The 10,470-nt window shown below is 32.3% G+C and overlaps 1 long non-coding RNA gene across 1 annotated transcript; it reads right to left on the reverse strand.

Moving 5' to 3' along the window:
• Positions 1–2,736: 2,736 nt before the first annotated feature.
• On the reverse strand, positions 2,737–7,341 carry LOC105783387 (uncharacterized). The gene is made up of 3 exons (XR_001130059.2): positions 7,034–7,341; positions 6,808–6,910; positions 2,737–2,974 (listed from the first exon to the last, which is right to left on the reverse strand). It is a non-coding gene; the product is annotated as an uncharacterized LOC105783387 (long non-coding RNA).
• Between the last annotated feature and the right edge of the window lie 3,129 nt (positions 7,342–10,470).

Raw genomic sequence — 10,470 nt, forward strand, 5'->3', positions numbered from 1 at the left:
TATTTTTAATTATTATTGCATCACTCACATTATTATTAAATTTATGCACAATTAAATTAGATTTTTTTTGATAAAATTAGAATCTTCTTTAAAAGTTTTTATTTCTATAATAATTCAAATAAACATTGCTAAATTATTGTTTTTTATTTTAAAAATAATGACTAATATATTTATAAATTTAATCTATAGACGATATTTTTATATTTTAAAATTTAATTTTATAAATTAATTTAATCTATAAGGTAAGTTTTTATAAATATATTACACGATTCTAAATTTAAAATTTTTAAGTCTATATAAATTAATTTTTTAGATACTATTTAAATGTTTTTAAATTTATAAATATAAAAGAAACAATAATTTAGTAATATTTTTTGAATTATTATAAAAGATGGAAATTATTAAAGTAGGTTCTAAATATAAAAAAGGATCTAATTTAATTGTGCATATTAAATTTAAATTAATTTTTAAATTTAATGATAATGTGAGTGATGAAATAATAATTAAAAAAATGATAAGTAGTTCAATATTATTTTAAAACATAAAATGTGTAATTAAACTTGGGAAATAAAAAAGATGGAAAAACAAGGAGGGGTTAATGTTGCAATATTCCCATCCCTTTTGTTTGGTGATTTTGGGCCTTTGTTGGTCGGCACCTCACACCCCAAAAAAATAATTTTTTTTAATCAGATAAAGGGCTGCTGGCCATCAATGTGCTAGTGTCACGAGGCTAGACCTTTCGTCTCGCAAATCGTGCGGCCTTAGGCGATCCGTTCGTCTCAAACTCGCCTAAGTCAGCCTTTACGCCCAAAAGTGAGGATTCTTTTAAGAACTCCTCCAAGGCACCAATTTGTATAGTGGAAGCGGTTGTGCCAAAAGAAGCTACAAGTGAACAACAGAAAGCCAAAGAAAGAATGCACACAAAGTGTTTGAGTAAATGCTCAAGAATTCTATTACTTTTAAGAATTCAGCTTACAATGGATGGAGTGAGTACAAATGAGGGGGAGGCTCTCTATTTATAGTTGAGCTCCCCCAAAACCGACGGTCAAGATACATTTACATCGACGGATGAAATTTAACCATATCCCTTAATTTTAGGGATTTACAAGATAAGCCTTATCAAATCAAATCTAATCTTTACAAGATATGATTCCCTCTATCTTCTAAGGTTAGTTATCATATTAGCCAAAGTTGTCATCTCTTCATTATCGGGCCAACTAGGCTTCAATCTGACAGGCTTGTCCAATAGCTCTTTGAATCGGGCCAGTTCTCGTAGGCCAAATGATACCCATCTAAGCAATAGACCTCCATTGGATGCATTTGGTGCGATGGTCACGGGCTTTGAACTGCGGCCTGTGACACTAGCACCCAAAAAAAAATTTTTGAAAAAAAAATACATGGGTGTCGACCATTTAATGTCCAAAACCTTGAAAATTATTTTTTTAATAGAAAAAATAGTGGTGTCGGCCATCTAGTTCCCATAATCTAATTTTACTGTTCATTTCAGGTTATTTAGGTGATTGCTTTTGAATTAGGGTCATTTAAATAATTAATTATTTTTGTAGAATATTTGAGTAAAATAGCCTAAATTATATATAAATAAAAATTATTTATTATATAAATAATAAATTTAACATTTAAAGTAAAATAATTTGATTTTTTACAATTTTTGGCAGTGGAATCATAATAATTTAAATATAAAGATTAACTTTTCATCTATTATATAAATTCATTTAATAAAAATAATGATAGGATTTTTCATCAAGAAATTGCTTTTATAATAATTGCCTCTCATTCTCAGCGAAATCTCCTTACAAAAATTAATTACAAATGCAACATTTTAAATTAAAATTATAAAACATAGACTAGATTAATTACAATAAATCATTCTAAATTAAAAATCATATAAAATTCTAATCGAAAAATATAAATATTTAAAGTAAAACTATTAATAAACTATTATTAATAATGATAATTTCCTTTTATCTACCTTGCTTTTTTTTTTTTTCTCATTGAAATATTTTGTTTGACATTAATAACCATGCTAATAATTATCACCAAAAAATAACCATAGCAAAAAATTAATATAAATAAAATTAATTAATATCAACTGAAAAATAATAATTTATTGTAATTAAGAGTAAATTTGTACCCATTTGTTTCTCAAAGTGCTCTTTCATAGCATAATATAATAACAATTACTCCCTTGTCAATTAAAATATCTTCTATCTCTTTCCAATATCATTGTTATTCGAATATAATTCAATATTGCCTTTTCAAGAACCATCACTTTAATGTTTTATTTGTTTTAATATAATTCTAATTTATTAATGTTAATAATCTCCATTTGTTTTTAGATGCTACTTGACCAAATGTGCATAAGGATGCTATTTATAAAGCTAAACTTAAATCTTATTTGATATATAACTCTCACATTGATTGTGTGATTATTAAGATGCTTGGAATTCTATTCAAGTAATAACTCAATTTTACATCAATAAAATTAGCATTTTTTACATAAAACTTTTGATTAATTATTGTAATTATAATTATATTATCATAATTATTTCCTATATTTCATGGTTAAAGTTCTATTTAAGTAATAAATTTATTTTCAAATTAGCATAAATTTTAATTAATAATTATAAATTAAATTATATTTTTTACATGTGTAATTATCACAACTTCTATTAAATTATAACTATTTTCAGTTGTATAATTATCATAACTTCTATTTTACATCAAATTTTAACTAATAATTCTAAATTATATACCATTATTATATCTAAATGCCAATGTAGTAACTTAATTATGAAAGTCTGCTACCCTAGCACGATATTGTCTGCCGCCTCTAGCATGAGTTTTAGGTTTTCTTATCTTTAGTCTTTGTTTGTTTCTTAGTTGCAATTAACGTCTTCAGGCTACTCTTATTCATACGATTGGGAGAGTGGTGATCGTGTTCTGGCCTTCAAACCTGCATTCATGGAGACTGAATTAGCATAATTGTCGCTCAATGAGGAAGAAGAAGAAATCTTACAGATCCAGGTAGATCCGAGTATGCAAAGAGAAGTGGGAGAATTTCAGCTTGTGGGATGTTTCCTAACAACTAGTATAATTCACTATCCAACCATGAAAAGCACTATGGCAAACCTGTGGCATCCTGCTTGTGGGGTCCATATTCGAGATCTAGGGGAAAAAAGGTACCTTTTTCAGTTTTTTCATACTATGGATATGGAGAGGGTTTTGAAAGGTTTACCATGGACTTTCAATAATCATTTGTTAATACTTTGTAAACTGAAAAGAGGAGAGGATCCACTAAAAGTACCACTAGTTTTTATCTCTTTTTGGGTACAAATTCATGATGTCCTAATAGGGTTATTTTCTGAAAGTCTAGCAATACAATTGGGTAATTTTATAGGAGCTTTCTTGGAGTATGATGGGTCAAATTTAAGGAAGGAAAACCGTAATTACATGAGGGTAAGGGTACAAATTGACGTTAGGAAGCCCTTGAAAAAAAAGAAGTAGGTTATGTGTTGCAGGATATGCTCGTATGTTAAATTTAAGTATGAACGTCTATCGCTTTTCTGTTTCTACTAAGGACGATTGGGACATAATGACTCTTTTTGTGAGGCAAAAATGATGTTAGGGGTGGATATTGCTGAATTGGGTTGGAATTTATCATTGCGAGCACAATCTCGAAGAGCCATTTCAATGAATAGTATATAGCCATGAGAAGAGGGTGAAGGAAAATGAGAAAAAAGTTGGACGGATAATCAGGTTGTAGGGCTTAGATCTTTGAATGGGGATATGAAAAAAAGAAGGGGAAAGCCATTGGTCCGATTTTAGGTTTTAACATAGAAGGAGGGGTGTCATCTGTAAATCAACGGAAGGACAAATTTTGGTCCAATTAGATACAAATGGCCATGGAGCATAATTTGCAAGATGATACCTTAATAAGGGAGGAGGGGAAAAAGTGAAACAGGGGGAGATGGAAGATCTAACAGAAAATGAAGAGAGTGGTAATGCAATAACAAGAAATAGAAGAATGGTGGAATTTAATCTTTTATCATCGGTGGTTGCCAAGAGGCAAGCTGACCAGGTGCAATGAAAATCATAAGTTGGAACGTCCGTGGTTTGGGGAGACAATGGACTATTAAAAGACTTTAGCATTTACTAAAGATACATAATCCCCAAATAATCTTCTTTACGGAGACAAAGTTTAGTAGAAAATAGATGGAACGAGCTCGTAGAAGATGTGGTTATGCGAATGGTATTGAAGTTGACTCAGAAGGTATGGGAGGAGGATTGTGTCTAGCATGGAGGACTGATCTTAATATAATGCTCCGTTTTTCTAAAAGACACATTGATATGGTAGTTGAAGACAAGGATAAAGAAACCAATTGGAGATTTACAGGATTCTATGGATCCCCATATGTGCTAGATAAGAATGATTCATGGGCTGCTTTGAAAAGCTTAGCTACTGATGTGGAAACCCTTTGGTTTGTTTGTGGAGACTTCAATGAAATTATGTATAGATTCGAAAAAAAGAGGGCTGCCTAGAGATAAAAAAAGGATGGAACTTTTTTGAAGAACACTAAAGAAATGTCAACTGAATGATGTGGGCTTTGATGGTAGCTGGTTCACTTGGGAGAAAGGTAATTTACTGGAGACGAACATACAAGAACGACTAGACAGAGGTGTCGCTAACACAGAATGGATTGCTATGTTTTCGGAGGTGAAAGTCCAACATCTAGTGCATTCATTTTCAGATCACTGCCCTCTTCTTATTAATACAAGGAAATGTGATGAACGATTGAGGAACAATAATTTCAAATTTGAAGTTTGGTGGTCCTTGAAGGAGTCTTTCATTAATGAAGTCAAGTGTTTGTGGGAGAAATCTTCAGGGGAGCTATTACAGAAGCTAGAAAATTTGAAAAAAAGGCTTGAAGAAGTGGGCTGGGAAAATTCAAATAAATAGAAAAAAGAAAAAAACAGATTCTAACGGAAAAACTAGTGGTTGGCTGAAGCTGAAAGAAATTATAAGAATGTAGCTAAGTTGATTGATACGAAAATTAATTTGAATTTTGAGATCGAAAAAGATGAATGTTACTAGGAACAGAGGGCCAGACTAAACTGGTTGAAATTTGGTGATAAAAACACAACATTTTTTCACAGTCAAGCATCACAGAGGCAGAGGACAAATCTCATTTACAAGTTAAAAAACGAAGACGGAAGAGAAATGGTGTCTTGCAGAAAATAGGTGTTGCGCGGTCTTATTTTCAAATATTGTTTTCGGTAGAAGGTAGGGGGAACTACGAACATATAGTATCAGGGATCGAGCGTTGTGTCTATGCGAAAGGTAACCAAAAACTTACAACAACATACACTAAAGATGAAATTACAGAAGCAGTATTCGACATGGGACCCATGAAGGCACCAGGAGAAGACGAATTTCCAGCTCTATTTTATCAGAAATGCTGGCAAATTGTTGGAGAAGAAGTCACCTCCTTTCTTATGAATTCTAAATAAGGATATGGAGGTTAGTCCAATTAACTCTACCAATATAGTACTTATCCCAAAAGTTACTAGCCCCTCTAATATGATGCAATTTCGACTGATTAGTCTATGTAATGTACTTTACAAAATTTTGGCAAAGGTAATAGCAAATCGATTTCGAGGAGTTATTGAAAAATGCATTGATAAAACGTAGAGTGCCTTTGTGCCAGGTCAATTAATATCAGATAATGTGCTGTTAGCTTATGAAATGTTGCATAAGTTAAAACAGAAGAGATTGGGGAAAAAAGGGTATATGGCCTTTAAGCTCGATATGAGTAAATCATATGATAGGGTTGAATGGAATTTTATAAAGGAGGTAATGATACGAATGGGGTTTGATCAAAGCTAGGTAGATGTTATTATGAAATGTGCAACCACTGTTTCTTATTCAGTAATCATTAATGGGCATAACGGGGATAAGTTTCTACCAACTAGAGGACTTAGACAAGGTGATCCGCTAAGCCCCTTCTTATTTCTTTTATGTGGTGAGGGTCTATAGAGCCTACTGAGACTAGCAACGAATGGAAGCTTCTTAAAAGGTGTTAAGGTTAATAGAAATGGCCCACAGGTATCTCATCTTTTATTCGTTAATGATTGCATATTATTTAGGGAGGCAACAAGTACGGGTGCTAATCTATTCAAGGACATTCTCTGCGAGTACAAATCTTGTTTGGGTCAATGTGTGAACTTTGACAAATCAATAGTATTCTTTAGCAAGAACACGTTGGAGGAAGATAAGAGGCTGGTTGTCAATCTATTGGGGGTACGTAGTTCGAATGAACCACATCGTTATTTAGGGTTGCCTAATATGGTGGGTTGGAGAAAAAATGAATCTTTTCAAAACTTGAAAGACTAACTCAAAAAACGTATTGATAATTGGAGTAACAGGTACTTATCGTAGGGTGGAAAATAAGTATTTATGAAGGCCATTCTTCAGACTATACCAACTTATACGATGGTTTTTTTTATTACCTAAAGTTCTATGTGAAGAATTGGAAAGTATCATTGTGAGGTTCTGGTGGCAGAAGGGACATGGAAAAAGTGGAATTCATTGGTGTACTTGGAAAAACCTTTGTTCTTTAAAAGAAAATGGTGGTTTAGGTTTTTGAAATCTTGGTCAATTTAATATTGCGTTATTAGCTAAACAATGTTGACGCCTTATTAATTATCCAAATTCTTTATTAGCCAGAGTTTTAAAAGCAAAATACTATCCGTAATTAAGTTTTCTAAAGGTAGAGTTGGGAAATTTACCTTCACTTACTTGGAAGAGTATTTGGGCAGCAAAGGGACTTCTCCAAAAAGGGATGCGCTGGAGAGTGGGCAGGGGAGACAACATTTCTATCTGGGAAGATAGCTGGATACAAGGGATTGATACAATTGACGGACATAACAGATCAAATAATGGGGAATTGCAGTTAGTCTCGGATCTTATTGATAATACAAACAAAAAATGGAGGTCGGATTTGATTAATAGTACCTTTCAAACGAAAATTGCTTAGAAAATTCTACAGATCCCTCTTGCAGAGACTGATCACGAGGATACTCAAGTTTGGAAAGGAGAATTATCCGACGAGTTTTCAGTATGCAGTGCCTATAAACTATTACAAGATGCTATTTTGAATCCTACTAATTTATTACAGACCGAAACTAAAGAATTTTATAGGAAATTTTGGAGCCTATAGCTACCCTAAAAAATTGCAATAACTATTTGGCGAATTTCTTGGGATTTTATCCCTAATCTTGCTAATCTCAGGTACAGAAAAGTCACTTCAAATGACAAATATCCCCGTTCACAATAGAAGCGTATGCATGTTTAGAAGGTACAAGGTTAGGGATCTCATTAAGAATTCAATCGGTCAAACTCATGGGGACTCCAAAACAATAACAAAAAAATGTCAAATGACTTTAACAGATAAATTAGTGATTGGAGCTATTATTAGAGACATTCAGAATAAGAAACCTTGTTTTCAAGAGATTATCTTTCAGCATATTCACAGATCAGAGAACTTGCATGCACATAGACTAGCAAAAGACGCTCTTCATAGAGAAGAAACCATTTACCTGATGGGAGAAGAGCTGAGTTGCCATGTTTTCACTTCGAAGAGAAGATGGCCAAGAAAGCCAGACTGAAGGAGCAGTTGAAGGAAATGATCTCAAAAGAAAATAGCAAATAAAGCCTAATCTTTGGGAACTGCTATCGTCAGAACAGATGGATTTTTGAAATGACTAATCGATAGATATAATGGTATCCAGCCGTTTTTGAATTGAGCGGGGTGGATATTTCGATTTCTTTTCTTCTTTTCATTTATTGCTTTCTGTTTTTCCATTATGTTAGTACGTTACTTGCTGGTTAGGAGGTCTTCACTATTAATATTTTAGTGAGGCCGGTTTTTGTTTTCTGTTTGTTGAATTTGGTCTGGGTCCAATGATATGGGCCTCCAGTTTGTTTTATTCTTTTTCAATAAAATACCTAGTCATTTTATCAAAAAAAAAAATGCCAACGTAGTAATATGATGAAAAATAAAAGGTATTTTTGTTGGTTCAAAAGTTTTTTTTAAAACTCATGCTTATATATATATATATATATATATATATATATATAATTATTTGGCTTAATTGAATAAACAACCCTCAAATTATACCTTTCTTTTGGTTAAGTATTTAAACTTTTGTAGTCAAATCAGGTACCTAAACTATAATTTCATAACCATTATTGTAACCTCCCCAATCTAACTTAGACGTTAAGCCCGAATTTAGGAGATTACATCGACCACTGAGATGACATAGCAAAGTTATCGGAATTTATAAAATAGACATTTTAAAACAATTTTTTTTATCTTAGAATAAAACTTAGCTTATTTTTAAAAAACTAATGAGTGGATGAAATATGATTAATCTAATATTTTCTTGAAAAATGTGATTACCATTGAAAACTTAGTTAATTTTATTTTATTTATTAGTCTAAATAAAGTTATAACCTAGCAATGGAAAAGTGATATTTACATATGTTTTAATAAAAATTTGGGTTTTATGTTTAACTACTTAATAATCAAATTTAGGCATCTTTAAATTTAAATTAAATGTCATGCAATATAAAACAAAACCCAAATTCTAAGTTCTATGCGACAGTTCAAAATAAAGTTATATAGACTTTGAATACTAAAGTAAATCATATAATAAGCATAAATAATTCAATAAATAAAAATCGAGCCAAGACCCTCTGAATGCAATGTTCATGTCTTAACCTAGTGGGTTATCTGTAGAGATGGAAATAAAAGGGAGTGAGCTATAAAGCTCAGTGTGAGTCCCATCATGAGAAAAATCAGTGCACCCGCATAAGTATATAGAAACACAACACATAGAACAATTCACAGTAACAAATTTAGAATATCGATATTTCAGATCATTCAACCATTTACACATATATGTATATATGTCATCTTAGAAAATCTAGTTTGTATGCACATGTTTTATGAATGCCATATAGTTTCGGTTTAATAGAAAATATCCTACCCCACGCTACACACCACAATGGGAGTTCTCCAGAACTCTAACTACCAACACACCGAATTGTGGTTTAACTACCAATAGTTCGCAAATAAACTGCCAATGGCTACGGGCACACAACAAAATCCCCGCAGATGGAATCTACCTCTGGCTGTGGATACATAACAAATAATGCAGGTAAAATCTGTCATTGGTTGTGGATGCACAGCATGTTTGCAAGTAATAGCTACAAAGGAGTTGTGGATGCACAACAAAAATGTCGAAGGTGAAATCTACCTATGGCTATGGGTAGATAGCAAGACCGTCACAGATGGAATCTACCTATAGGTATGGGTAAGCAGAAAAATAATGTAGAAAAACCACCAATACTTCCTCTGTTCATAGTGTCCCACCCCGTGCAATTTAATATGACATGCTTAAAATAGATTAATATGGTAGCAATCAAAAAGCTTATAATAGTTCGATATAATAGCAAATAATATGCTTATAACAGATCGATTCAGTAGTAAAATTCATGCTTATTATGTGTTCGATTTAATGGTGACATACGACATGTATGCACAATTCTCAAATACTGATACAATAGTCATATGTATTAATCACAATTTGTGCCAATATATATAATATTAATTCTATCAATTAGATCATGATTTCTAACATTATTTATATCATTGGGGCCTTAATTGAATAAAATAAAACACTAAAAATAGTTCGAGTATCATTTAGGGACTAAAATGATCAAATCATAAAATTTTGGGCAAACTTGTAAAATTTGAAAAATACGGGCACACAGCTATGTGGTCAGGTCGTATGGGATGCTGTAGACCGTGTGGAAGGGTTACACAACTATGTGGCCAAGCTGTGTAACAAACTGAGACCGTGTGGAAATTACAAAATTAACCTACAAAGAAGACACGATTGTATGGCAAGTCGTGTGGAAGGATTTAGGCTATGTGATTCATGAACTATACTAAGGTTTCTAGCGTTCATGATCGTGTGAGGGGTCGTGTGGTCCACACGCCTGTATGGTAGACCATGTTGCCCTAATCTTAGGCACGGTTTGCCCTGATTTACTTATAAAAGAGCACACCTTTCACCAGGATCCCGAATGACGTTCCTCACGTTCAAATTTAATTTTATTCACCTAAATCGAGTCCTTCAAATGACATTTATATACGAGTTAACAATTGATTTCAAGATTTATCATGATTATTGAAAGATTCGGCAAGAACCAAAAAAGATTGATTAATCGAATGTAATATTAGCATCGGATAGAAACATTACGAAAATTCGGGATCTAAACATCAGAAACGAGATGTACTTACCGATTCTTGGCAAAAATAGGGATGCTATTGATAACAATTACGAAACTAATAAAAAGAACGATTGAATGGAGGACGATTTGAT

Source organism: Gossypium raimondii, chromosome 13, assembly GCF_025698545.1.
Source record: "Gossypium raimondii isolate GPD5lz chromosome 13, ASM2569854v1, whole genome shotgun sequence".
Lineage (NCBI taxonomy): Eukaryota > Viridiplantae > Streptophyta > Magnoliopsida > Malvales > Malvaceae > Gossypium > Gossypium raimondii.